Source organism: Ovis canadensis, chromosome 18, assembly GCF_042477335.2.
Source record: "Ovis canadensis isolate MfBH-ARS-UI-01 breed Bighorn chromosome 18, ARS-UI_OviCan_v2, whole genome shotgun sequence".
Lineage (NCBI taxonomy): Eukaryota > Metazoa > Chordata > Mammalia > Artiodactyla > Bovidae > Ovis > Ovis canadensis.
The window spans coordinates 23,016,280-23,042,426 of record NC_091262.1 but is presented as its reverse complement, the minus strand read 5'-3'; the positions used below and the strand labels follow the sequence as shown (position 1 = coordinate 23,042,426).

The 26,147-nt window shown below is 44.4% G+C and overlaps 1 long non-coding RNA gene across 3 annotated transcripts in view; it reads left to right on the top strand.

Annotated features, from left to right (window-relative positions):
- The window catches only part of LOC138423509 (uncharacterized), a 37,351-nt gene extending 11,883 nt beyond the window's left edge, over positions 1-25,468 (top strand). Inside the window, exons 2-6 of one of the 3 annotated variants that reach the window (XR_011250296.1) lie at positions 20,427-20,539; positions 21,532-21,849; positions 22,274-22,334; positions 24,367-24,520; positions 24,937-25,468. This is a non-coding gene — a long non-coding RNA (uncharacterized lncRNA). The remainder of the gene's footprint in view (positions 1-20,426; positions 20,540-21,531; positions 21,850-22,273; positions 22,335-24,366; positions 24,521-24,936) is intronic. The other 2 variants (XR_011250295.1, XR_011250294.1) reach the window with 2 other exon arrangements.
- The last annotated feature ends 679 nt before the right edge of the window (positions 25,469-26,147 follow it).

Below are 26,147 nucleotides of genomic sequence, written 5' to 3'. Positions count from 1 at the left end.
TGTCCTGGTCTCGCCTTGGGGGACAAAAAAGGGGCGGCACAGCGGAAAACTGCAAACTGCAGGTTAGAGGCTTCAGGGAGCAGGAAAGAAACCCGCGCCTCTAGGTTTTAAAGTAAACAAAGCCGAAAACCAGCCCAGAGCCCCTGGTAGCCCCTGAGCCAGAGCTCGGGACGTCCAGGGTAGCGCGTGCGCCGAGCACCCCTGCTCCGGGGGTCATCCCCAGGCAGGCCCTGGGCTGGGCCCCCCGCGCGCCTCGGCCTGTCCCGCCTCGAGTGAGGAGACCCTGAAACTGCACCCCTGTTCGCAGCTGCTGGACCCCTCCGGACAGGGTGGCTCTGGGGGGCGCTGCACAGGGCAGGGAGGGCTCGGGGCTCAGAGGGGGAGCCCAGCGCCGCTGGGGGCTGGCGCGCACGGCGGGCCCCATTGCGCCCCCTCTGCCAGGCCGCACGCTCTTGCCCTCTCCAGGAGTGAAACTCGCAAATCTTCCCGAGAGCTGGGTAGGGAAAAGGGGAGCACCCAGAGGCATCTTATGGCTGTATTACCGCGAGCTTGGAAAACTCGGCGTTTCCACTGTTGGAAACCTCCCGTGGTGGCTGGGAGAGGCCCGCCCCGCAGGGCGGCGAGAAAGCACTCGAATTCCCACGTTGCCGTCTTGGCCTTTTCTACAAATGATTTTTTTAAAAATATGAAACTAAAAACTCCAGGCGAGGCAACGCCTTTCTTCCTCTTTTGATATGACATCCACTAAATAAAACCCGCTTTTAAGCTGTCTGTACTTTAACTTCAAAGGAGCAAATGTTAATTTTACCTTTATTTAAATGGTTGCCAGGCTGCCTTGTGAGAGGTTCTCCCCCTCCTCCGGCCCTCCCTCTAGATTTTAACATATGGAGTACTGTAATGATTTAGCGCCACTCCGGAAAGCAGGCAGCTCTTCCCGCCCGCCTCCTGCCTCCCCCAGCACTTTGCCTCATTTTTGTTGATATGGTTAATTTCATGGACCTCTCCTTAAAGTTTAGCCGGAAATACACGGTGCCAGGACACCAATGGCGAGTGTGTGGGTTGTCTCCAGTGGCCTGTAAGTGGCGACACACCAGCAACAGACCCCACGTCTCCTTGGGTGCCTGCAGACCATGCCATGTGGGATTTCGTGGGCACGGCTCCTCGATCTAAGCCCAGACAGGAATATTTTTACTCCACACACGCCCAGGTGACCACACTCCCGGTGATTCGCCACTTGCGCCTGGAACTCTGTTCCTTGAAGGCAAGACTGCAGACCTGTAGGGAAACGCAGGGAATTTCAGGTGGTCTTTTTGATCCCACCTCCAGTTTTTAGGATCTCCTGCCAATTTCTCAGTGTGTTTCTGTCCAGATAGACTGAGCTCTTTGGAGTTAATTAACCTGTGGTCCGGCTATGATGAGTACACAGCGAAGAAAAGGCGGAAAGAGAGGATGTTAGAAAGAGGAGAGGGAGATAAACAGCGTACGTTTAGCCCCTTTCCTTTACACGCGTCGGCCACAGTTCGTTACCGACTTTCCAGCTGCGAGGACGCTGTGCGCCATTTACGGTAATTGAATTGCTGTTATAACACCTTTCAGGGGGACAGCAATGCGTTTCAAAAAAGTTGCGCGCGGCCTGCGGCTGCCTTTCCTGCTCTTGCTGCCACCGGCCGCCCGCCGGGCAGAGCTGCCCCTCGGGGACTGGGGACACGGGAGGTGCCCCGCAGGGTAGAACAGGAGGGACCCGGGCCCTGGTGAATCCAGCCCAGGCGGGGCACCTCCTCAGTCCTGCGAATACTCTGGAGTTGCCGGGGACCCCGCGAGAGCCAGAACCCGAAGCCTAGTCTGAATAAAAGATGACGACAGGACCTGGAACTGTAGAAACTGGGAAAAGCAACATGCGATCCAGAGTAATCCGAGCGCCACCAAGGCCTCTGCCTTCACTCTTCCACTGGATTCGGACTCTCCGGCGCTGCCTGCGGCCAAGGGTGGCTCAGACAGCGCTCCCTTGGCCTGTGCCCTTCCCCCAGCCTTGGCCTGGCGTCTCTGGGTACCTGCTTGCCCTGAGAACGAGGAAAGTATCCTGCCCAGGGCTAGGCACCCGAGTTTGGGGGCCCGTGCTGAGATGCCCCGTTGTGTGTTCTCCCACCCCTACTCCAACGACGTCCCCAGCCTCTGATTTTGGCCACGTGGGGCTGTGGGAAAGCCTGGGAGGCCCCAGGATTCATCACCTCCCTCTAGTCTCTTGGCAACAGCCCTGGCCTCCTTCCTCTTCCAAGGTATATCCCTCCAACCCTTCTCCTGTCTCTCCTACCCCTCAGCAGTGGCCTCGCTGAGACCTCAGGGCCAGCCAACTCTTTTTCCTGGTACCCTTCCCTCCAGACTGACTCCTCTCTCGAGCATGACACAACTTGCTAGGTGGAGAGAGCAAACCTGATTCATTGGTTTTTCCCTTGCTCCTCCTTCCCACCCCTTTCTGCTCCAGGACAGCCTTTGGCTTGGTGGCCTGGGTAGTAGCAGGTTGACAGAAGTGTGCAAAAATGTGTGTTTGTGTAGGAGTGCAAGGGGATCTCCCTACCCTTACCCACTGTGTAAGACCTCTATGGCTAGCTTAAAGAAACTAGAAGAGAAAGGCTAGAACTAGAGGCTGGGCTGTGTTTCAGCAGGCCCCAGGAGATGAGCCCAGTGCGCTGGGAGGGACTAGCGCACCAGGCTGCTGACCCAGGGGTCTGAGCCTCGTCTGCCCAGGTCAGCCAGAGAAACTGAGATGCTAGTGGCCACGCTAGGCTCCCCCCAGCCGCCCAGTGCTGTGTGGGGTGGGAATCAGGCTGAACGAACTGTCCAGGAGGAATTGGGACTGAAACCAGTGGGGAGGACAGTGTAGGAGAAATTGTTCCTGAGGGGGATAAGCAATGCTGTGGGTTCTGGCCCTGAGCCACTGAGTGGGGAAAGTCTTACGGCCTTAGTTTGGGATTCACCGAACAGGAGTGTGGTGTGTGTGTGTTTGAGGTGGTGGTGGTGAGAGGAAGCCGTGGTGGGGGAGGGGTGGTTGGCATCCACCTCACTCATCACTGTGGCTCCAGTTAACCTTCTCTTCCTGGGAAACCTTCAGCTCCCACCCCCTGGAGTCTACCCGCCCCCCTCCGCCCCCTCCTTGCTAGACTCAACGTTTCCTCTGGAACCAAAAGTCTAGTGCCCCTGGAGGCATCCAGCTCTGGAGCAGGAATGAGCTCTGTGGTCCTGCAAGGTGGGGGTGCATTCGCCTGACCCTGCCCCCAGCCACACACAACCCTTAGCCGCCTACGTCTACTCTCCGGCAGAACCAAGTTCTTTGGCTCTCCTGCGTGCGCAGGAGATGGGGTGCGGGTGCCCTGCCTCCTGGTCCTCCGTGGCCTCCTGAAGCTGAGATCAATTTGGGGTGGAGTTGGGGAGGGGATAAAAATCTACAAGAACTCGGTAAAGTGACTTGATGGGGAGGCCGCGGGAATGTTGGGAGTAAATGGACTCAAGCGTCAGTTGAGGGCAGGAGGAAAAAGCAGGTAGCTCCTATATCTGTGACCAGTACCGGGTGTTCTCTGCCGAAAACGACGGGCTCTTAGGTTTGCGCTTCGGCGTCTTGGGGACGAAACAGGTGCGCCCCGGACTCCTTCCGCTTCGAGGCGAAGAGGGTGCGCGTCCAGGGCCCTCGTTCTGCTCACCCAGGGTCGGTAGCATGGTCGAGGGAGGGGGGTGGTCTGGCTGGTACGAGACTCCCCTTCACCTGGGAGCGCAGCCAAGGCTGGGTTTGTGAGCGATTGAGTTCCCGCTGCATCGTTCGGCTCTATCTACTCTCGAAGCCCTGTTGAAATCTACTTTGCAGGTTTGACCCTCCCATCTCTATAGACTGCTCAGGAGTGATTTTCCCCGGATATTGACCTTTGCGCAATAAAGTTGATTGTCAACAGCCAGAAAGATTATTTAGGAAAACGCATGGATCAAAAAAAAGAAGAAGAAGAAGAAGAAGAAGAAATAAGACTGGAGCGAGCCCTGAGCCCTGCGCGCGGCTAAGCACCGCACCCTCGCACTCCCACAAGCCGCCCCATCCCACCTCCCCACGGACTTAGGAACTGCCATTGTCTCCTCTTTGCTGCTAAAGAAACTGAGCTTCAGGGAAGTTAAGAACCTTACGTTGAGCCCACTAGCGACAGACCAGGCCTGGATGGAACCAGGCTAACTTGCTGGAAGTCAGCTTCCATTTCACACTGGATTTAGGAGAGAAACCTACTCACTTGGAGGGTAAATGGAGCTTCTCCCGGGGACAGAGTGGTGCTTCGCGGGTGATCTGTCCCTGCCAAGGGGGTCAGGAAAGGGTTTTCAAGCAGGCTCCAGCCCGTGGACCACTCGGTTGAGAGGTAGCAAGCAGATGGGCCAGCGATTCCCCTTCAAGGCACAGCCTGCTGCTTCCAGGGACGGGAGACAGTATGCCCCTGCGCTTTCTGTATTTCAGAGATGAATCAGGGGTGCTTGCTGTGTTACGTGTGCCCACAAAAGAAGCTTGGGATCGTATCCCTTTTAAAGAGCTTATTAAAAGAGCACCTGGATTTGTCAGGGGAAGGGGGGGCAGGGAAAAGGAAAAAAAGCACCTGGGATATTTGGGCATATTCATCTTGGAAGCTGGAGCGCAGATTGGTGGCGGCCAACAGTACGATTTGCAGCATTGGAATAAAGTTTCATTTCAAACATTCTGATACGCTTCCTGTTCTGATTGGGAAAGACAGTGATGTGAACACAGTCACAAGAACTTCCCTCTTGGTAAGAAGTCCCATTTCCTCACAGGATCCCAGGAAAATGTCTTCAGGGTAGAGCAGAGAGTTGTCTAAACTCAATGAACACGAGTTTGGGCAGACTCCGGGAGACGGTGAAGAACAAGGAAGCCTGGCTCGTGGCAGTCCACGGGGTCACAGAGTCCGCACCATTTAGTGACTGGACAACTGCAGGTTACTAAGGAAAGCATCTCACCTGTTTCTCCTTTTAATCTATCTCCATGCTCTTTTCGTGGATTTCATGAGGAATCAGGCTTTATAACTGATTTTTTTTTTCATCTAGAAAAGCATACTATGCCTTAAGCGTAACCACAACAAACTTACATAGTAGTGATGATAGAGAACCATTAACTTTCCTGACAAACTGGTGTGGGTAGCATTCGACTTCACCTTTTCTTCTTTTTCCGTTTTTTGTTTGTTTGTTTGTTTATTTCTGTTTTCTCATGAGGGTGAAGTGAATTTAAGAAAATACTCTCCTTAATGTCTCTCTCTCTTCATATACACATACAAGTTACATCTCCATGAGTCTAAGCATCCAATATTTGTAAGGTCAATGTAGGGAAAAAAATCAGTGTACCGAGGTAGTCATTTTTTTCAAAAATTCAAAACAGAAAAAATGACAGATAATATTCACATCCTCAGCTTGCAGGAAGGAACTACCCGTGTGTGTGTAACTTATTTGGAAGGAGATGGTCAGCTTGGGTCAGCCAGTCTTAGGGGAATATTGCTAAGTCAAGATCAGCTGTGCCTACCTGGTGACCCTGCAGGCATTCTGCGCTTACAGTTTCCTGAATTTAGAGCTTCCTGGCTTGGGAAGTGGGTCATCAGTGTTGGGAGGAGGTGGAAGCATGAGTGTAGCATGGAAAATGCAGACATCCAGGAGGAGGAGGAAGGGTGATTATCTTTCTGCTCACCATGGAGACTTTCTCACTTTTGTATTTACTTAACACCCACTTATTAAGCAGGTAGGATGTTCCCAGCATGGTATGAGGCACTTGTGGACACAAAGATTAGTACGTCATGGGCCCTGGCCTGGAGGAGTTTCTAAGTTTGCAGCAGCGAGGCAAGCAAACAGGGCATAATACTCTCTGACAATGTGAACAAAGAGCTTCGGAAGTTTGAAAGAGAACTGCTTGGGACAGATGTCCAATGTAGGTGATTTCATTCGGTATTCAAAAAGTATGGGAGGTAGGGCAGAGCAAGGAGCGGGAGGAGAGAGGAATGGGAACTTCAGCTGGAAAGAGGCGCAGAGTAAAGGTAGGGGCCAGGGTTCTTATTTCTCTGGGGGACACTCAGGTTCACTGTTCCCTGGATTATTGGGGCTTATATAAAGAAGCTGGAGGTTTCTCCCATAGTTCTTAAGTAGAGTGTGTCTTCTGCCTCCCTGTCATTTTCATGGGGGGAGGAGTGGATTTGAGATGATTCTCTTTTTAGTCTAACTGGTGAACCACGTTTAGATTCCCTTCTGGAGTGAATAAGTTGAACTCCTTGTCCCTCGGGCATTTACCTGAAGATTTAAGACAGAGAGAAGGACACACAGACATGGACAAGGTTGTAGAAATACCAGAGGAGATTAGTATAAGGAGGATAGTGACCAAAAAACAAAAAACCCCTGCCAGAATGAATTCCTAACTTTGCACAAGTGCCAGAAGTATGGGTACCGTCGGCTTCCACTTCAGAGCTTCCACTTCTCTCAGAACAGATGAAACATGCTGTTTGGGTTAGTTCTCTGTGTCTCTCTCTCCCTTGGGGCTGGAAGCCCCACGGAGGCTGGGAGTTGAACTGTTTCTCTTATGGTCCCAGCTCCTGGCACAGCGCCAGGCACATAAAGAGAGCTCAGTCCATTCTGAGTGAATGAACACTGCAAGTGTAAGGATGCTGGCTTTTAGTTTGTGTTCATGATGGAGACTCTGAATATCTTTTGAGGTTTATCATTTTAGGTTTTTAATTGTGATCTCACAGAGTAATCACTGGAACAACTAGTTTTGATAATAACTTGTTTTTATTCATGGTGGAACTAGCCTGTTGAAGTGAAAGCTTTGAGCACAATAGTTATTAAACTGTACCCCATGCCTTGACCTTGGACACTCACTTATAAGACACTCAAGAACCACAAATTGAAAACCCACTGTACTAGAGGCTCCACATCAGCGTTGTCCAATTTGTTGCTCTCCTTATTCTCAGCATGATGATTTGACTTAACTGTTCTCTCTGAGCTGGTCTTCCTACCGTCCAGAGTCATGGTGAACTTTCATACAACCAAAACTCACTTTTGGCATATGTTTTGCTGTTGTTTTCGTCATTTCATGTATGACTTGGACCTTGGCCAAGATACTTTCATAGCTGGACTAAAGAAAGGTTAAGATACCCTCTTCTTCCCAAGGCTTCTGTATAACTTTTAGATGACCCAGGGAATGGCAATCATCTGGGTTCTTAAAAGTCAATATCTTAAGGCCACTTACTCAGGGAGAGGGCAAAATCTAGGTTGGAAGAAGGATTAGTCTAAGATGCTTTGGTACCCTTCTTTTGCATCGCTGCTCTGTGTTAACATTTTCCAACATAGGCACCAATTAGGTCTTGGAAACAAGCATGAAGAAAAGCATAAAATGTGATGAAAACATGATCAGCTCCCTCTGAATTCTACCTTATGTTTTAGCCGGTCTATTGGCTCCTTGGCTTGGAGTAATTTCAAATTCCCACTGGCTTAGTGGCAAGACATCTTCTCATTCTTTTCTAAATACACTCTTCCTTAAAAAAAAAAAAAAATTCCTCTCCACCATCTTCTCTCTTGTGAATTCTCTTTTTAGGATTCAAATTGCAAAGAAATTCATAAGTGAAATAGAATGTATTTTTGAGCGCTATGTTCATTGTTATTCCTAGCTCAATGGGGCAGTAGAATATTTCAGGGAGGAAGTTTATAGTTTTTTGTTTTTTGTTTTTTTTGCTTTGAGTTGAGGAGGCTGTGTTATGCTTGATAATCATCTCAGTGATACTGTGTCTTGGTACCCAGTCAGCTGAGGTACAATACAGGTATCATCCAATCTTGATTACATTGCTCATAAAAAGGCAAAATTTTGAGGGCTGTGGACCTCTCAGGGCAAGAAGAGTGTCAAACTCTCCTATTAGCAATATCAAAATATGATTCCAGAGAACCCATGATAAGAGATTCAGATGGGATTATATGACACAAATGCAAGGATGGGAAGTCCAATTTTAGGTCAGTTGCCAGCCCTTGGCATTCTGGTGGCTCTGTGAAAGTAGAGACTTCACTTTTGAGATTCTGAAAGGAAATCAATATGTTATAGTAACCTCTTCCATCTTGGAGAACGGTGTTCATATCTGTATGCCTACAGAGAGGAATCTGAGTAATTATTACAACTAATATATCAATTTACTATTCTCAAAGTGTGCATTCCTAAGAAATAACAAGAAAGAAAATTATAAATTTATAGATTAAAAAGATACAAATCATTTGAATTTAAAACTTGAGATGCTAGTACATTTCCTTTTGTTTAAATTATGGCTGCCTCAAATGAACCTATGTCTCACAAACATAGAGAGCAGACTTGTGATTGCCAAGGCGGCTGCCTGGGGCCAGGGGCTTCTATATTTTAAAAGAATATATAAAGGCAAATTTAATTTAGAGATTTTTGTTTACTGTCTATAAAAACTACATTCCCGTGTAGGGACCAGGAGACTTCCAGCCATATTGCTTTCTGAGTTACAGTGGAATTTTGATGAAACCGTGAGCCGCACTAGTTTTGTGTTGCAGGATGGTGGCAGGATGGTGGGTACTGGGGAAATGAGCACATTTTCAGTAGGTTTCCCGTATTTGTCTACATTTGCTCCTTTTTGTCCTCCTTCTCGACAAGGATGGTGTTTTAAAAAATTAATGCACATTTATTAAGAGGGGGCTGAGAAGGGCTGAACGTTTGAAGTTAGAAGGTACAAATTATTACACACAGAACGGTCCTACTGTATAGCACAGGCTTCCCCGGTGGCTTGGTGGTAAAGAATCGGCCTGCAATGCGGCCTGCAATGCGAAAGGCACAGGAGGCTTGGGTTTGATCTCTGCATCAGGAAGATCCCCTGGAAGAGGGCATGGCAACCCATTCTGGTATTCTTGCCTGGAGAATCCCACAGGCAGAAGATTCTGGTGGGCTAGAGTCCACAGGGTCACAAAGAATCCAACACAACTGAAACAACGGAGAACTCCCTGTATATAGCACAGGGAACTATATCCAGTATCCCGGGATAAATCATAATGGGAAACAATATAAAAAAAAATGTATGTACGTGCAAAACTGAGTCACTTTGCTGTCTGGCAGAAATTAACACAGCATTGTAAATCAACTAACCTTCAATAAAAAAATAAATGAAGAAAAATAATAAAGTATGGCTGCCGGTGCTATCTTTACTTACATGTCAAGGTCTGTAATAATCCTCCATGGTAGCCAATGAAAAATTTCTTCCCATGCTGCCAACTTGGTGAGCATAAATTACTGGGAACTTTATATGGAATAAATTATGTTCTTAAGCCTTCTCAGATGTGCAGCCAGTAGAGATTTTAAAGCAGAAAACGAAATGCAAAATTGAGCTCGAAGGGGCATTTGTTGTGTTTGGAACCCTCTCCGGAGTAGCTTCGTCCTCTTTAGCTCTGGGAGGGGATTAAGGGCGCTGCCTTCCAACCCCAGGCTTTCTGAGCCACACGCGGCTCTTCAGAAACCTGCATGTCGTTTGCTTCTCAGATTTAAATAAAGCGATGTGGACTGTTGCAATGCTGATGTGGCAGTGGGCCCTAGGAAAACAAAATGAAGAACCCTGCTCAAGTGACAGACAGGACAAAGACGGAAAGTGTCAACTGACCCCAAATGTGCCATTGCCTGACTTGCGTGCTTTTGTTGAGAACCCTGTGCTGCCATCTTTTTTGTACGACCACTGTAAGTGCAATTCATGGGTACTCTCAAATCCACCGTGAGTTTAATTGATTTGTGGCTTTCCCCACTGCTGACGATGAAGTGGTGCTTTGGCTGCTGAAAGGTGAGGGGAACTTGATTTCAATGCAGAGATGAGATGCGATGCAGCATTCTGTAAACTGACAGATGGAAATTCTGCTTCAGAACTCATTATTTGACGTGGAAGATAATGGTGAAAATTTACATCTTTGAAAGAGTGCAGTGGGTCAAAATACAATCAGACCATTGAAAAGTTAAATGAATTGCACTGGGAAATACATTTAGATGGCAGCTTCTAGTTTTCCTGATGATCTTTCTGATAGATTTTTCTATGTCATCTTAAGTTTCCCTCATTCTCTTTGAGCTTTTAAGGTACCTAACTAGAACTTTGGACGTGTGCATGTGTGCTAAGTAGCTTCAGACATGTTTGATACTTTGTGACCCCTTGGACTGTGGTCCACCAGGCTCCTCTGTTCCTGGGATTGTCCTGGTAAAAATACTGGTGGGATCTCATGCCCTCCTCAGGAACTAGAAATTTGGGTCTGTGTAACTCCTGACACATGAATGGAAAATGATATTCCTCATCTAAAGATACCAGATATCTTGAGGAATTGATGCTTTCTGGGTCTCCTATGAAAAGGTTGAAACTACATGGCTGTATCTAGTTTATTAGCAGAAAATTAAGTTACAAAATATCACGTGTTAACTGTAATTAGTCAAAAAAATGAAAAAGCTATGAAAAAAATTTTTTTTTAGCAATTTCCTTTCTAATCAACTCCCCTCCATGGTTTTCAAGTTGTATACATGGATTCTGTGATGCTTGTCTTTGAAGAATGGAACCTATTTCCCAGAAATGACATAGAATTGCTTTGGAAATTAGGTAATAAAAAGCAATGGTGGCTTCTGATTTGGGTGCAGGCTCTCTCTCTTTTGGCTCTGGGAAGCCTAACAAAAAGGTCCGCAAGAGTAGGAACTGAAGTCTCTGCCAAGAGCCAGTGAACCACTGAGCCTGCCAACAAGTAGGAGAGTGAACTTGGAGCCAGATTCTGTAGCTCCAGTCAGTCTTAAGATGACCTGAGCTCCAGCCAATAGCTAGACTGCATCCTCACAAGAGATCCAGAAGCAAAACCACTTCACTAAGCTGTTCTCAGATTCCTGAGTCAGAAACTGTGTGAGATCACAAGTGTTTGTGCAACTTGCCAAGTTTCAGGCTAATTTTGTACAACAATAGATAGCTTGTACATCACTCAGAAGTAACTTGCACAGTGTCTGGTGCTGTCTAGGAGGCTAAAAAATATTTGTGGAGTGCATGAATTAAAATGAATAAATGAAAAGTTGAATTTAGATTCTTCCTTAGCATTCCCTATTACTTAACAACCTTTTAACTAGCTTCAGAATGTTTCTAGGAAAGGGTCTCTTCAATTATTAAAAGTTCAGTCATTCAACAAATATTCATGGCTGTTACTGTTTGTCAATGAACAACTCTTCCTCTGTGAAATATTGTGAGCCCACTGGAGCATCTGCCAAGCTTTTAAAAAGAAGTAGTTATGGAAGCTCTCTCAGTTTAAAGCAGTTGAAAACTAGATTTGGGGTTGGGGAGACACAAGTCACCAAGAAAAGTGAAGGATTAGGAGAAGGACAAAATTTATCTCTACATCGACAAACTCAAGGTATTCAGAGGTGAGAATGAGACCATCACCGAATCAAGGGATATAAATAGTGTGGGACATTCAACAGTGAGTGTGGACAGTGAGGGGGAGTGTGGCCTCTCATCCTGTCTGGAGTGTGGTGTGTGCCCTGAGCTGCCTTTTGGGTCAGATGACCTGGCTCAGAACCTCACCTCTTCCGTTTACCAGTTGTGAGAACTTAAGAGACTCATTTAATCCTTTGAAATCTCATCCACACATTAAGCAAGCAGAGTATGATGCACGGTTTTAAAACAGATGAAACTGGTGAAAGGTTTAGTCCACTTCCTGGAATGTAGTAAATCCTTTAAAAATGGTTATTTCCTCTTCTTATGATGAATGGCCGCTTTCCTGCTCACACGAACCTCCCTATGAGGTTCTTTACCATGTGTGACATGTTGAGATCATCTGAAAGTACAGAGTCACAGAGTATAATTAGGACATGGTTGGATTCGTCTGCTGTTCTCGGAGGAGCCTGGTAAGAGGAGATAAACAGAGCATGGGCACATCTGCAGTCTTTAAGGGTGGACACTGTGGAAGATGCTGAGCACTCATGCTCCTGTTCTTTCTGCCGCATGTGGCTTTCTGCTTAGGTGTTCTTTCTTCTTAGGTTCTAGCTTTTGACTGGCTTCTTGAAGAGACCAGATGCATTTGGAGGCTCCTCCTGCACCATCAGTGTGACCTTGATGGTTGGTCCTGCATATCTCTAAGCGGTAACTCTGAGGTCTGAGCTACCTGGGCCATTGTAGAAATAGTTCAGCCAGCAGATTTCAAGGCTGTTTACTGAGAGACAAGTCAAGAAGCTGTTCTCTTACTCACCGCTGGCTGCTTCACCTTGTCTTGGCCATGCTTGAAATTGTCTGCGTTTGCCTGCGTATTCTCTTCTCCTTTTCTCTTTATCTTGTTAAGTTTGTCACTTGGCCACTTCCTTCTTCTGTTCTCGCCCATCCCTATAATCTGCCTCAGTTTTCCCCCTCTCTCTTCCCCTTCTCTCTCCTCCTACTCCGGGAGGAGAGAAGAAAACCTGGAATGGGCCTGGAGCTATGCTGGGTCCTCCCTTTCTTCTCTTACTCACGTTGTGTGCTGCCGTTGTAGAGGCACTTTGGAATTTGCCCAGTAAGTGAGTTCCTAGGTAGATCCCACTAGAATATTATTCAAGCCCTTTGGGATGCATCTGCAAATAAGTATGACGAACAAATTAAATGTAACATCTAATGATATTAAAGCTACATTTCTGTTCTGTTCACTATTTTTTTGTTTGTTTTTTTGTTCTGTTCACTTTTGTATTAAAATGTGTCTTCCAAGTTTGACTCCCATTTGTTTTTGATATTTAGTAAGATAAAACACACCTTTTAACTTTTTAAAAGTCCTGGTGGGAGGAAATAGAAAGCATAATCGAGAAAATTTTGTAGAATGCCACCTCCTCGGGGCAGAGAAGCTCCATGGAGCCTTTCCCTATCTATATCTCTCTCTTTCTCCTTGCAACTTATAAAGAAAAACATCCTAGAAGATCTATGGGATTCATAGCTTCTTTTTGCTCTAAATCCATTATCTCAGCATAGAAAACATATTGCATGGCAACTGTATCAAAGAGAGTTTAGAGAAACATGGAAATTATTTTATTTGTAAGGATAAACTAGATTATGCTGCTGTAACAAATTAGCACTGAAGTGTTAGTAATTTAACAGAACAAAGGCTTTTTTCTACATATCAGTGGCAGGATGGCAAGGGGATTCTGTTCCATGTACCTACACAGAGCCCAAGATGAGGGAGGCTCTACTGTCTACTGCTGGACCACCCTGAATTAATCCCTGGAGAAGGAAATGGCTACCCACTCCAGTGTTCTTGCCTGGAGAATTCCACAGACAGAGGAGTCTGGCGGGTTATGGTCCATGCGATCGTAAAGAATTGGACACAACTGAGCAACTAATGCTTTCACTTGAATTAATGGCAGCCTCTGTGGCTGCAGCAGGGGAAGAAAGCACTGAAAGGCTTCAGGACCAGAAGTAGCATCTGGTCTTTCTTCTCATACCCTGTTGACCAGAACTAGTCATCTGGCTAAGCATAACTGCCTAGTCTAGAAAATATAGTCTTTTGTGTGGTTGGAAAGCAGCAGAAAGCCAGATATTGGTGAGTGCCCATGTTGTCTCCCACATTACAAATTTAATCCCTTCAGGAAAACCAAGGGCTAGCAGGGGCTGTGTGCGAGGCCACAAAATAAGCCAGTGGCAGGGTCAGTACTAGAACTCAGCTCTTTTGGTACCAGCTGTTATTTCTGCAGTTATTTTTGCAGTAGTTGCTCCTTCCTCTGTGGGAAATAATGGCGCACTGATAGGTGGCGCTAGTGGTAAAGAACCTACCTGCCAACGCAGGAGACGCGGGTTCGATCCCCAGGTCAGGAAGATCCCCTGGAGGAGGAGAATTCCATGGACAGAGGAGCCTGGTGGATGACAGTTCCTGGGGTCGTGAAGATTTGGACATGACTGAAGCAACAGCACATAGCGTATGTAGAGTAAATCATGAGGTGTGAGCGGAGAATGATGACCTTGCTGTGATTTTTAAATTACCCTTTTCTATCATATGCCAGGCAAAGTTTATTTTCTGGCTGTGGCTTAGAGGAGTTCCAGGCCATATCTCACTAGTAGAGAGTTTTCTTTTTTTACTTAAGCAAAAGCTATTTTTTTTTTTTTCTACACTCAAGTAGTAACAATATTCTGTATGTACTTAGAAACTTCTGAAGTCATTTTCAAGTATCTTTTCTCATGTGCTTTACACATAATGTACGAGAAATAAGGAGGTTGCATGTCACTGGCTTAATTTTACAGATACCCAAGTGTTCTTGCCTGGAGAATCCCAGGGATAGGGGAGCCTGGTGGGCTGCCGTCTGTGGGGTCACACAGAGTCGGACACGACTGAAGTGACTTAGCAGCAGTAGCAGCAAGGCAATGAGAATATGCATACAAGCTCACACAACCAGTTAGTGGTGACCCTGGGACTAAAATTCAAAGCTGTGATTTTCAAAACTGGTGCTGAAGCACAAGCTGGTTTGCCACCATTCTTTTTCCTAGCATTGTGGATTTCCTGGTGTAAATTAAATAGGTTACTTTCTCCAAGCTTCAACAGCTTTTCCGTGGTAGGAGGAGGAGCATAATTTGACTCTTAACCTTGGATGCTTTTGCTAGATTCTTATGTTGAGAAAAATATAACACACTTTGACATCTGGAGGGTGTTACATTGAGGCTCAACTTATGTCTCCAATACTCTTCTGAAACACAAATTTTTTTTTTGCTCTTTATGTTTTCCTCAGTTGGGAATAATAACATAACTAAGATTAAAAGAATGCCTCTCATATTCCATACACTCTACTCATGTTTGCTGTTACTTATTACTCAATATTCTGGGATAATCAAGAGCAAAGAGGAAAATGAAACAAGTGGAGTAAACTCAGCTCTACAATTTCTATATCTACTTTCTATTCCTTAGAAGCTATCACAGTACTGATAGACAGTATATGTCCTATGTAGAAATTTTGTACAACTGATACATCTCCTTGGGCTAATGGTCACAACTAATAGAACCTTGGGCTAATGGTTGCAACTAATAGAAATAATAATGCTTGCTTCCAGTTGCAGCTAATAGAACCAGGGTAGAAACTGGCTTGATCAAAAAAAAGAATGTATTACCTTTGGTAATGGGAAAGAAGAGGGAAAAGCTGAATGTGCGTATAATGCCCCTAGGAAATTATTTTTTTATCTTTCGGATCTGCTTCGTGTTGATGCATTCTCAAGTGGTTTCTTTTCAAGTGGCAGCAAAGATGGCCACTCGTACCTCAAAGATTATAGCTTTGTAATTTAGCTTTTTTTTTTTTTTCTCTTGGTAGTTGTTGCATCAAACATTTCCAGGTTAATAACCATAGGTTTGATTGGGTCTCATGCTCAGTGTTGGAAAAGTCACCATCGTTTAGACTGATCAGGTCTCAGTTATCTTTTGCCTGCTGGACCCAGTGGGTGGAATCAGCTCTATTTAAACCTTAAGGACTGAGATACAGAAAAGAGGTGGTATCTTAACAGGAAATCCAGCTTCTATTACATAAAGAAGGAATGGATGCTGGGCAGAGAAAAATCACAGATACCTATTGCAGTTTTCAACTATATTCTTGAGTACTCAACAAATGCAGGAGAGAAAAACAGATTATTACCGCCAAGGGTGTTATTTTATGTTGAGAGCAAAGACAGCGAGGATGCTAAGGACAGGTGGAAAAAATCTGATAGATGAAGTCAGATCTCAAGTTACCTTCTTCTCTTTAACACTACAGTTTCTCAGAGCTTTACACATGTAATATAAGTTGATAATAATTTTTGCAAATTTTTAATACAAAAATATATTGGGGGGAGGTCTATAAGCTATAAAACAAAATTTTTAAAGTTTGTAAGTGATCAGTCTTCTCCAGGTAAGTAAACATGGAGTTGCTGGTCTATTCTTTAGATAAGATCGCTTTTCAATCCCCAGGCTCCCTGTTATTCAATTGATTTACCTTCCCTGGTGGCTCGGAGGTTAAAGCGCCTGCCTCCAATGTGGGGAAACCCAGGTTTGATCCCTGGGTTGGGAAGATCCCCTGGAGAAGGAAATGGGAACCCACTCTAATATTCTTGCCTGGAGAATCCCATGGACAGAGGAGCTTGGCAGGCTACAGTCCACGGGGTCACAAAGAGTCAGACATGACTGAGTGACTTCACTTTCACTTTCACTTAATTTGTAAGCAGTGCTGATCCCAAGTACAACTGCCTTCAGAAGAGGAACCTTATCTTTGGTGTTTTAACTTTCTAAAAATGCCAGTTACTGGTGCCCCAAGACTGGAGTGCAGTTATGGGACAACCAGTTCCTTCTACAAATCATGTCCATTTATCTCTGTGGGCAGAGTCCATCATTTTCATCTGCTTGTCATATCTAGTTTTGGTGGAACTCATTTGCAACCCTCATACACAAAATATTCCCTAAATACCAACTAAATCGATACAAATCCATCAACAGGCTATGCTTGTAAATAAACTCTATCAACTGATACTTGTATAGCACTCCCGCTTCCTAAGTTCTTGCATGTAAACCCTGTCACTTGATCATCATGAGAGCTCTGGAAGGCAGGAAGGACAGAAAAGAATATTACTTTTCTCCTATCAAAACTAATGAAACAGAGATGGAGTGATCTGCTGAAACTGATGGCTACTGTGAGTTTTTGGAGTCCAGACCTCAGGTTTTTCCCACTACATCTTGCATCTGAATTTGGGTGAAGGCTGTAGTGTTCACTGGAAGGTTCAAGAAAACACTCAGGAGTCAAATGAACAAGGGTTTTAAGACTGACTGCTGATTGTAGTTGTATGACTTTGGGCAAGTTTCTTAATCATTTAGCCTCAAATTATTCAACTGTATTGTTTTAACCATTGCATACCTCATAGGACTCTTGTGATAAAATAATACATGGACAGTGCTTAGCAAATGCTCTATATGTAAATTCATGCTTCAATATTCTAAGTATTGTTCTCATCATATATCTCTAAGTGCTTATTTAACCTTCATTCACAAAGAGAAATAAAGATTTGAATCATTCGTGTGGACTGCTCCATGCTTATGCCTCTATTAACTACATCTTTCAGGTATGGGTAAAACATGAGAGCAAATTGCCTGAATCAGTCTTTACCTCATCATGCTTGCATCTAATTGCTTGGTCTATCTTTTTTGCCTTTCTGATCATCCACTATGAAGCCAAGTCTTTGTTATTTGTACTCAACAGGTTATAAGGTTAATACTATCCTGCATATTCTAGGAGATATGTATCAATTCTGCAATATGATTAAACAATTTAGACTAATAGTAAACAACACTACCACCCATTGGAGTCCTGGTTTTCAGACTAAATAAACCTCAAAGCAAGTTATTTTTCCCCTTTTACTTTGTTTTGAGCTTTTCCCAATTCAGGCTGCATTATAGATTTTCCCAGTGTTTGTTTGATAAAAGGTAGGCCAATTATTTTCATGCAGCCCCAACATGGTTCTTCTGTAACACTGGCTTTGAATATGACAGCCAAAACATCCATTTCTTTTGAGCAGAGCCTCATCAGTGAGTGATTTTGTAGAGTCAATGCAAAGGGAAATAGGAAGCATGTTCCTGAAAAGGGGCAGGCTCTCCTGTTGGTCTTGACGCTCTCTTCCATCTCAGTGTGTCAGAACTGGAGCTCAGCAACAAGGAGCACTGCTACATGGCAGATCCAACTTTCTGCCAAGGGGAGTTTCTAGTGTCATGGTGGAGGCAGAGCATCAGCAGGAAATAAGAGGTGGTGACTAAAAGAGGGGGGCCGTGAGCATGTGGACGGGAGCATCGAGTGTAGATTTGGCGTGGGGGAGATTCTCCAGGACGATGACATCCAGGGAGAGGGCTGGAGGATGAGTGTGAATCAGCCACATCAGGATTTGGTGGGGGAGAAAAGAGGCAACTATTCTGGGCCAAGAGGAGATGCAAGGACTGTGAGGAGTGAGGAAATTGAGAGGGATTAAGGAGCTCAGAATTTAAGGAGCAAGCCGGCTTCCATGGTGGCTCAGAGGGTAAAGCATCTGCCCGCAATGCAGGAGAGCCAGGTTCAATCCCAGGGTCAGGAAGATCCTCTGGAGAAGGGAATGGCAACCCACTCCAGTATTCTTGCCTGGAAAATTCCATAGACAGAGGAGCTTGGCAAGCTACGGTCCATGGGGTCACAGAGTCAGACATGACTGAGTGACGATACTTTCACTTTTCACACAGGCAGGAGAGAAGGCAGAAAAAAGGGTAGGGACCAGAATGAAGAGAGAATGTAACCTTGGAAATTTCTCCCATTCCTACACCCAACCCCACAAAGGAAGAAATGACCTCTGATGTCCCATTCTCTCCCGGGGAAAGATTAGTGAAGTCAAAGTCGCTCAGTCATGTCTGACTCTTTGCGACCCCATGGACCGTAGTCCATGGAATTCTCCAGGCCAGAATACTGGAGTGGGTAGCCTTTCCCTTCTCCAGGGGATCTTCCCAACCCAGAGATCGAACCCAGGTCTCCCACATTGCAGGTGGATTCTTTCTCAGCTTAGCCACAAGGGAAGCAGGGGAAAGATGATTCCCTTTAAAGCCCAGACTTTCAAGGGATTGAAAGAAAACAACAATGACTGAGCACTCTGTGATATACCAGGCACAGTTTTAGTTACTTTAGATCGATTTAAACAATCCTGTGGCATAGGCACTATTGTTGTACCCACGTTATAGATAAGGATATTGAGACAAGGGGAGTGAAATGACCTGCTCAAGGCACTCAGCAGATGGCTTTCTTGGGACTGAAACTGAGGGAGGCTGGCTTCAGGGAATGTCCCCGCACAACGAGTGCTTGTAGCAGTAAGCTGTCTCGTGAGCCGATTCAGGAATTCCTCTAGAGCTTCCAACGGTGCCATGGCAACTATAGAAAACTCTACTGAAATTCGTATATGGCATTTACTCTTTCCTTGTTGAAATCTTTGATCAGGATAATGTTTTAATAAGACATGGTTATGAAAATAATGATGTTCTTAAGCTCAACTTATAACTACCATTGCAAGTTATGGAGATTTATCATGAAAGAACTTCCAGACACCTTTTATCTTTACTTTTGGTTTTTTTTTTTTTTTAACATGAGTAATGAAACTAGACAGGTCACTGTCCGTTAAAGTCAGTAACATTTCCTGGTTTCCAGGAGGTGACAACGATGACTTTTCAGCACAGCTACATTTTGTTGAAATTCAAGATGTGCTTTTAGTATGACTTATTTAGGATTGTATTTTACTTTGCAATTTTTATCACAATTTCTCTCTCTCTTTTTTGTAGATTGTATTATACTCTTTTGTCCCCAAATGAAAATGCAGGCTCCAGCCATACTTCCAACAATGGCTTTTTGGGTGTCTTGTTCAGAAGTTCATACGACTTTTGATACATGGGTTGTAGCAAAAAGTGAAATTTTAGAGAATACATTACAATTTTAAGAAAAAAAAAAAAGTTTAAAAAGTGGAGCAGATTCCATAAGAAAAGAAGCTAATTTTAAACTGAGATGCCTTTATCCAGGGGTTTGTCACTGATCTTCTACATGATAACCTCAGAATTAACATCAACCCACTCCAGTACTCTTGCCTGGAAAATCCCATGGATGGAGGAGCCTGGTAGGCTGCAGTCCATGCGGTCGATAAGAGTCGGGCACGACTGAGCGACTTCACTTTCACTTTCACTTTGCTAACATTTCTAGTGCATGTATAACTTCTGACTAAACTCTATGCTCTATCGGGAGAAAGAAAGTCATGCTTGCTAACTGTTTCAAACTTGGCAGATTTTCTCTGAGAGTACTAGTCAAGCAAATCAGATTCAAACACAAAAGCATCATGTCGTATTTATAGTATCACAAAAATGTTTTTATGACAAATATTTTAGGAATATCTGTAATTATTTCCTAGGATAGTTTTTTTTCTTTTTCATAGTTTAATTTTTTGTCCCTGTCAACAAACATTTGTCATATTAGATCAGGTCATTTGAGCTTTATTTTGACGTTTCTTCTAAGACATGTGAGCATGGGCAAACAGTTTTTAATTATCCTGATCAAGTGTGGGGGACACCTTTTTGCTGACCCCACTTGTAATCAACTGTGATCTTCTAGAAGCAGGAGAATTGATTGCTTTTATCTTCTCCAACTAGTCAGAAGAGTGGGTCATATATTATTCTACCCTTTGGAAAAATGCAACCCAGTGATTGATTTTATGACTGCTGCTGGCAGCAAATTCCTCAGAATGAATTCTACCAGGTGAAGAAGTATTTCCTCTAACTTGCTTTAAATTTCCTTAGCATTAACTTCTCCGAGTGGCCCAGTCTCTTATGGGACAATGTAATAAGGATCTATCAGTTTTACTGCGCAGTACCTATCTTTAATGCCTAAGTAAATCTCTCTTATTTTCTAGCCCTGACTCTGTAATTTTAACTTTCGAAATCTCTCGTCATGAGTGAGTCTACCCTGCACTCAATTTCTTGCCCTGCTCTGGAGCTCTGCCATCCCTGAACCACATACTTGCAGGTGAGAAATAGAGACAATAACACAGATGAAGATGTATTATTCTCCTCCATAATGCTGTGGTGCTGCGCTCTTTCATATCTATCTTCTCTGCACACAAGAAGGGGAAATTCATGGAAGACAACAAAAAGTTGCTTTAAAAATTTTTATCTAGTTCATATCCAAATACAGTGCAATATTCTCTTTTATAACATTATACACCCTGGGATTTTTTTTTATCCTATAAAAAATGATCTAACGGGGCTTCGACACATCTTTGTTCTAATTTCTGCATCCCATGGAGGGGAGTGGTTAAGCCCTTCTTTTTATTTAAAACACTAGGTAGGCATCTATTTCTTTAAATAAATGAAGACCTCAAGTATTCGTTACTCGTGAAATCAAATGATAATACAATATCTAACTACTCAAGCTCCACATTTTTCTCTAGATTTTTGCCAGGATACACCTCATCTCCACCCACACCCCCAAATAATATTATTTCTAGTGTCTAAGTTTTATAACGCCACTGTCAAGTTGGACTTATCTGATGGCAAGAAAACTTGTGTAAGACTTTCAAACCTTAAGTGAAAAAACTGTATCTTAACAAAACATATTTTGTCATTTATTTACTGAGGTATATATGAGAGAGACAAGATGCTTTGTGCTCGTTGAATAAATTGGCTTTGAAATTGTTCATTTAAATCATGGACGCAGGACCCAGAAAGACCAAAAAAAAAAACAAAAAAAAAAACCCACACCAAATTGGAGTACATACTGAGGCAAGGATGATTTTAATTTTGCTTCACTGAATGGTGTTTCCATGAGGAGGCTATGACAGAGGAGGAAGAGGAAAAAGAGAAGGGGAGAGGCCATGAGAAGGAGGTTTGACGAACCAGGAGTGCCTCTGCAGTGATGCGGTTTTGCCCTTTCTCTCACGGTCTCCCCCCTCCTTTCTTTCTTCCTTCCTTTGTCTGTCTCTCTCTTCCTATTTTTTCCCTCTTTTATTTCCATCAAAGATTACTGAGCACCTACCACATGTACGCATGGTGCTGGGTTCTGGGATACAAGAGTAAAACAGAAATAGCGTCTAAACTCAGAGGGGGAAAACTGCAGTCAAGAAGCAGTTGCATGAAGTGCCTGAGAAGTCATCGTCCAGGAATCGGGAGCATGGGTAAAGAGCTTCCCGAGATGTGAAGACCTCCTGTGGGGAGCTGTGTTCAAACTGATGCTCAAGGGACGCGCAGAAGCTAGCCAGAAGAAGACGGAGTTAGGAAGAGAAAAGGTCATCGGTAAAACAGACGGAGCTCGTGGCAGACAAGCTGAGAGAAGTCTAGGTGGGCAGGAGGGCTGGGTTGCTGCAGGGCAGGGTTCCAGGAAAGAGTTCACTGGTGAAGAAGGACACCAGGGCTTGGGGTGGGGGGAGCTACTGCTTTGGAAACAAAACTAAAAACAGTACCTGGGAAGCTATTTGGGGAAAAGAAGGTGTTCTTTTCCCTAAATCTCATCAAGATTAGTTTTGAGTTCAAATAATTACAATAAAGTCTTTTGAAGTAGCTTCAGAAGTTTAGAAAAGAGGACATTAGAGATTCAATAATATACCAAACATTTATATCCACGCATCTGCCTTCCTAGATAGGGATCACAATATGGGATATGGGCAGCCTGGCAGACTAGCTGGGTGTAATGGCCTTTACCCTCTCTGGAAACTAACAGAGGCTCACCTGGTGCAGAGAGAATTTGGTTTTTTTTTTCTTTAAGGGCACTCCTTTCAGCATCAGGCAAATACAGCTGAGAGACACCACAGAAAACACCTTTCCAGGTATGTAGTACTTTTCATTCTAACTTGCAAATTTCTTTTTTGCTGGTAAAAGCCACAGCAGTCATAAAAATTAATGATGTTTTCGCTTTCCCACGCAGGGGGAGGATCAGTCTGTGATGAGTGGAAATTAACAATCAGTCAGCTCTAATGAGGTGGATGAGCCTAGAGCCCATCATACAGGGTGATGTTAAGTCAGAGAAAGACCAGTATTGTATATTAACCCATATATATGAAATCTAGAAAGATGGCCCTGCTGAGGAGATGCAGACATAAAGGGCAGATTTTTGGACACAGTGGGGGAAGGGGAGGGTGGGATGATTTGAGAGGGCAGGACTGAAACGTATGCACGATCATACGTAAAATAGAGAGCCAGTGGGGATTTGCTGGGAACCCAGAGCTCCTGCTCCATGACGACCTAGAGGCATGGGATGGGGAGGGAGGCGGGAGGAAGGTTCAAGCGGGGCGGGAGCGTGTGCACACCTATGGCTGACTCATGTTGACACGTGGCAGAAGCCTTCGAAGTATCGTAATTATCCTCCAATTAAAGATAAAGGTTAAAACAAAGGTCAGACACAAGATCCCCCTGCCCATCCTCCCACTGGTGCAGAAAATAATTGCCCTGACTGCACCTGAAGAAAAGGCCCTGTGCACCTCCGTCTGTCCATCCACGTCTCCACTGACAGGAGACCAAGGGCCATTCAGCTGCCAGTGGAAAAGACAGCTTGCTAGACGAGGCCTCCTGAGAGCCTGGCACATTCTGCCAGGTGGAGCTGTGACTTGCTGGGCATCAGGAAGGCCATCTGAGCCCCCATCCTCTTCCGCATACTCTTCATGAATGAGCTCAACATCTCGGTTTACCGACCTGCTTATCTACATTAGTTGATCCCCTGATTCTGTTTTTGTTTGGCCTAATGAAGGCAAGTGGTTAGGACAGATATCTAAGATGCAGGTTCTAGTCTGCAAGTGTAAGACTGTATTCTGAAATTTGGTTTGGAGAGTCAGTGTAGGGTCCTAGACCTCCATTCAGTTTCTGACCTTAATATACTTTTATACCAAAACTATTAAACATTGAAGCAGAAGTTATATGCCAAATCATTAAAGAGGCATGACTCATCCATGTCCTCACTGAGGCTGACAAATACTTTGGGTACAGAGACAAGCAGAATGGACCACGGTCTTCATGCATTAGGTTGATATAGTGTTTAAACATTTGGAACCATGTTTTCCTCAAAGGATATTTAGGAAAAAAACCTCTTTTGCTTAGACATATTTAATGCAGTTAGTTGATATTTAAATTTTAACTTAAAAGGGATTTTAAACTGAAATTGTTTTATACTATACTAATACTGGCTATAATACCCTACTCTACTATACTTATGATTCTAATACTATACTAATGGGCTTCCCTGGTGGCTCAAATGGTAAAGACTCTGCCTGCAATGCAGGAGATCCAGGTTTGATCTCTGGGTTGGGAAGATCCCCTGGAGAAGGGAACAGCAAACCCACCCCAGTATTCTTGCCTGGAGAATTCCATGGACAGAGGAGCCTGGGCAGGGGTGGCGGCAGGGCGGGGTGGGGTTCAGTCCATGGGGTCACAAAGAGTCAGACAAGACTGAGCGACTAACACTTTCACTTTTCATACTGTGTCAATATTTATATCTATCTATCTATCTATATTTGGGGGAGAAGGAGAATAGGGGTCAGGATTATGTGTGTGTGAATTCATATTCAAAGAGGCCAATATGGTATTTTGAAAGACCATGTCCAGTTTCATCACTAACTGGACAGGCACATTTATTAAATACCCCTTTGTCAGGCAGGAACATTACTGTGTCCCCTGGATCCTAGAATACTCCTAGAACTTTTTCCTGAATCTTCTATAGAGAAGGAACTCAAAACAGACTTGCTGAACTGAATTAAATAATGGAGCAAGCACAGCTGGTGGCATCTAAGGATGCTGAAATGCTCAGCTTGCGTGTCATGCCTGAACCCTGCTACTTCTAACTTCTTTCCTGCCTGTTTCCTGTTTCAGATAGAAAAGTATCCATAACTGGGGTGGTTGAGTCAAAATAGCAATGATGACAACAACAGTGCGGTAAGGACCTAGACTGAGCCCTCGCTATGCATCAGAGACCTTGCCACGCACGCACTGTGATTTTCTGTGATCCTTACAGCAGCTGGAGGAGGTACGTTGCTATTATTATTTCTGTTTCGCAACCAAGAAAAGCCCAGGCTTAGAGAGGAACTGCTCAGTGTCACGGAACTAGTGTGGGGTGGAGTCAGAACTTCAAGTTGTTTTCTATGGTCTGATTCTTGATACCATACTGTTAATCATTTTCCAAACTTACCAGGCCGGACCTTAAGGCACAGAAGGTTCTAGAAAATCTAGAAAGATTTCCCTGCACCTCAGAACAACCAAAGCAAATTTAGAGTGGCAGAGCTCTCCTTGGGGCCAATTCTTTCCTTCTTTCCTTTGTTCTTCCTTTTCCTCATGACTCTATTAAGCTCTGCCAGGCATTGCAAGACACTTGAGTGGGTGTGGGAGGGCCGATTGAGAAAGACTGGCTCGTGCTGATCTGCCCTCTTCCTGTTCTTCCCACAGGACTAATGGGCTAAACAGATTTAATGCTTGGCTGTCAGCATCCCTGTGGAAGACTCCAGCAGACTCACATGTCCTACGGTTCAACTTTTCAAACCTACCTCTGTGTAATTCCTAAGTAGGAGTCTGAGCTCTGTTGTCATATTTCAGTTTTACAGTTACTCTGAAATATTTTGATCCAAATATGCCCTTAGTGTCATGCTTTATTAATGCGATGTGACTCATATTAGTGACTGCTTGCTCTTGAGCCATATGCCCTGAATAAGTTATCGGGTTTCATTGTTTACCCTAAGTTTAAAAAAAAATTCCATGCGCTCCGACCTCCTGACACCTAAACCCAGCTCATGCAGTTAAAACAGGAAAACTAGTTATCTGATATCTCTAAGGCAAATCAGCTTGTAGAGCCTCAAATGTTTCCATTTCCACTGGTGGGAGGGCATTGTGGGCGCCATGGATTATTCATCAACAAAGCACGGGAGAGAATTTCTTTTCTGTTTGTTTGTTGATTTCCAAAGTAAACCCGAGTATGAAGAGATACAGCTATGGTGCCTTTATTTTTCATTGTTAGCACATATCATTATGTCATCCTGGAAGAACTGCCCCAAAAAAGAGAAAAAAGAAATTACCACGTGGATTGCTTAACGGCCCTCCTCCTGCCTGCCTGCAGAATTGTCTGAGAAAGGAAAATACGCACGCATTAGTCAGGCCCTCGGGGTTACAAGGCTTCTCACCACCAGCAGTGCCAGGTTAGCCTGGGAGTCTGCGGAGCAGGCTTTGGCAGGCCACCAGAGACAGGGCATTTCATAATCAAGAACTTACCCGGGAGGGTTCTGAGCCAACAAGATAGTGTTGGGAGTCAAGGGCTAAGGAAGAATGAGCGGATTTATTCTGTGGACCAAAACCTCTGCACTTAAAGACATTTCCTTTCTAGTTTTGATTGCCTTTTATTTTAGCTGCTGCACATTTTTTTTCCCCTCGCCAGATTTCACAATATATCAACTGTTCTGTCTTTGGTGTACCTGACTGAAGTGTTACACAAATCCATCACTAAAGGATATACTGGCTATACGCTGGGTGGTAGTGGTAGTGATGGAAACACTTTCCTAATAAGATATAGGAATAATGAACATTTATTGAGCATTTTTACCAAGTGATACTAAGACATGCATGAGATAGCTCAGGTAATCCTCTGAACCCTAGCATTTGGGTACTAT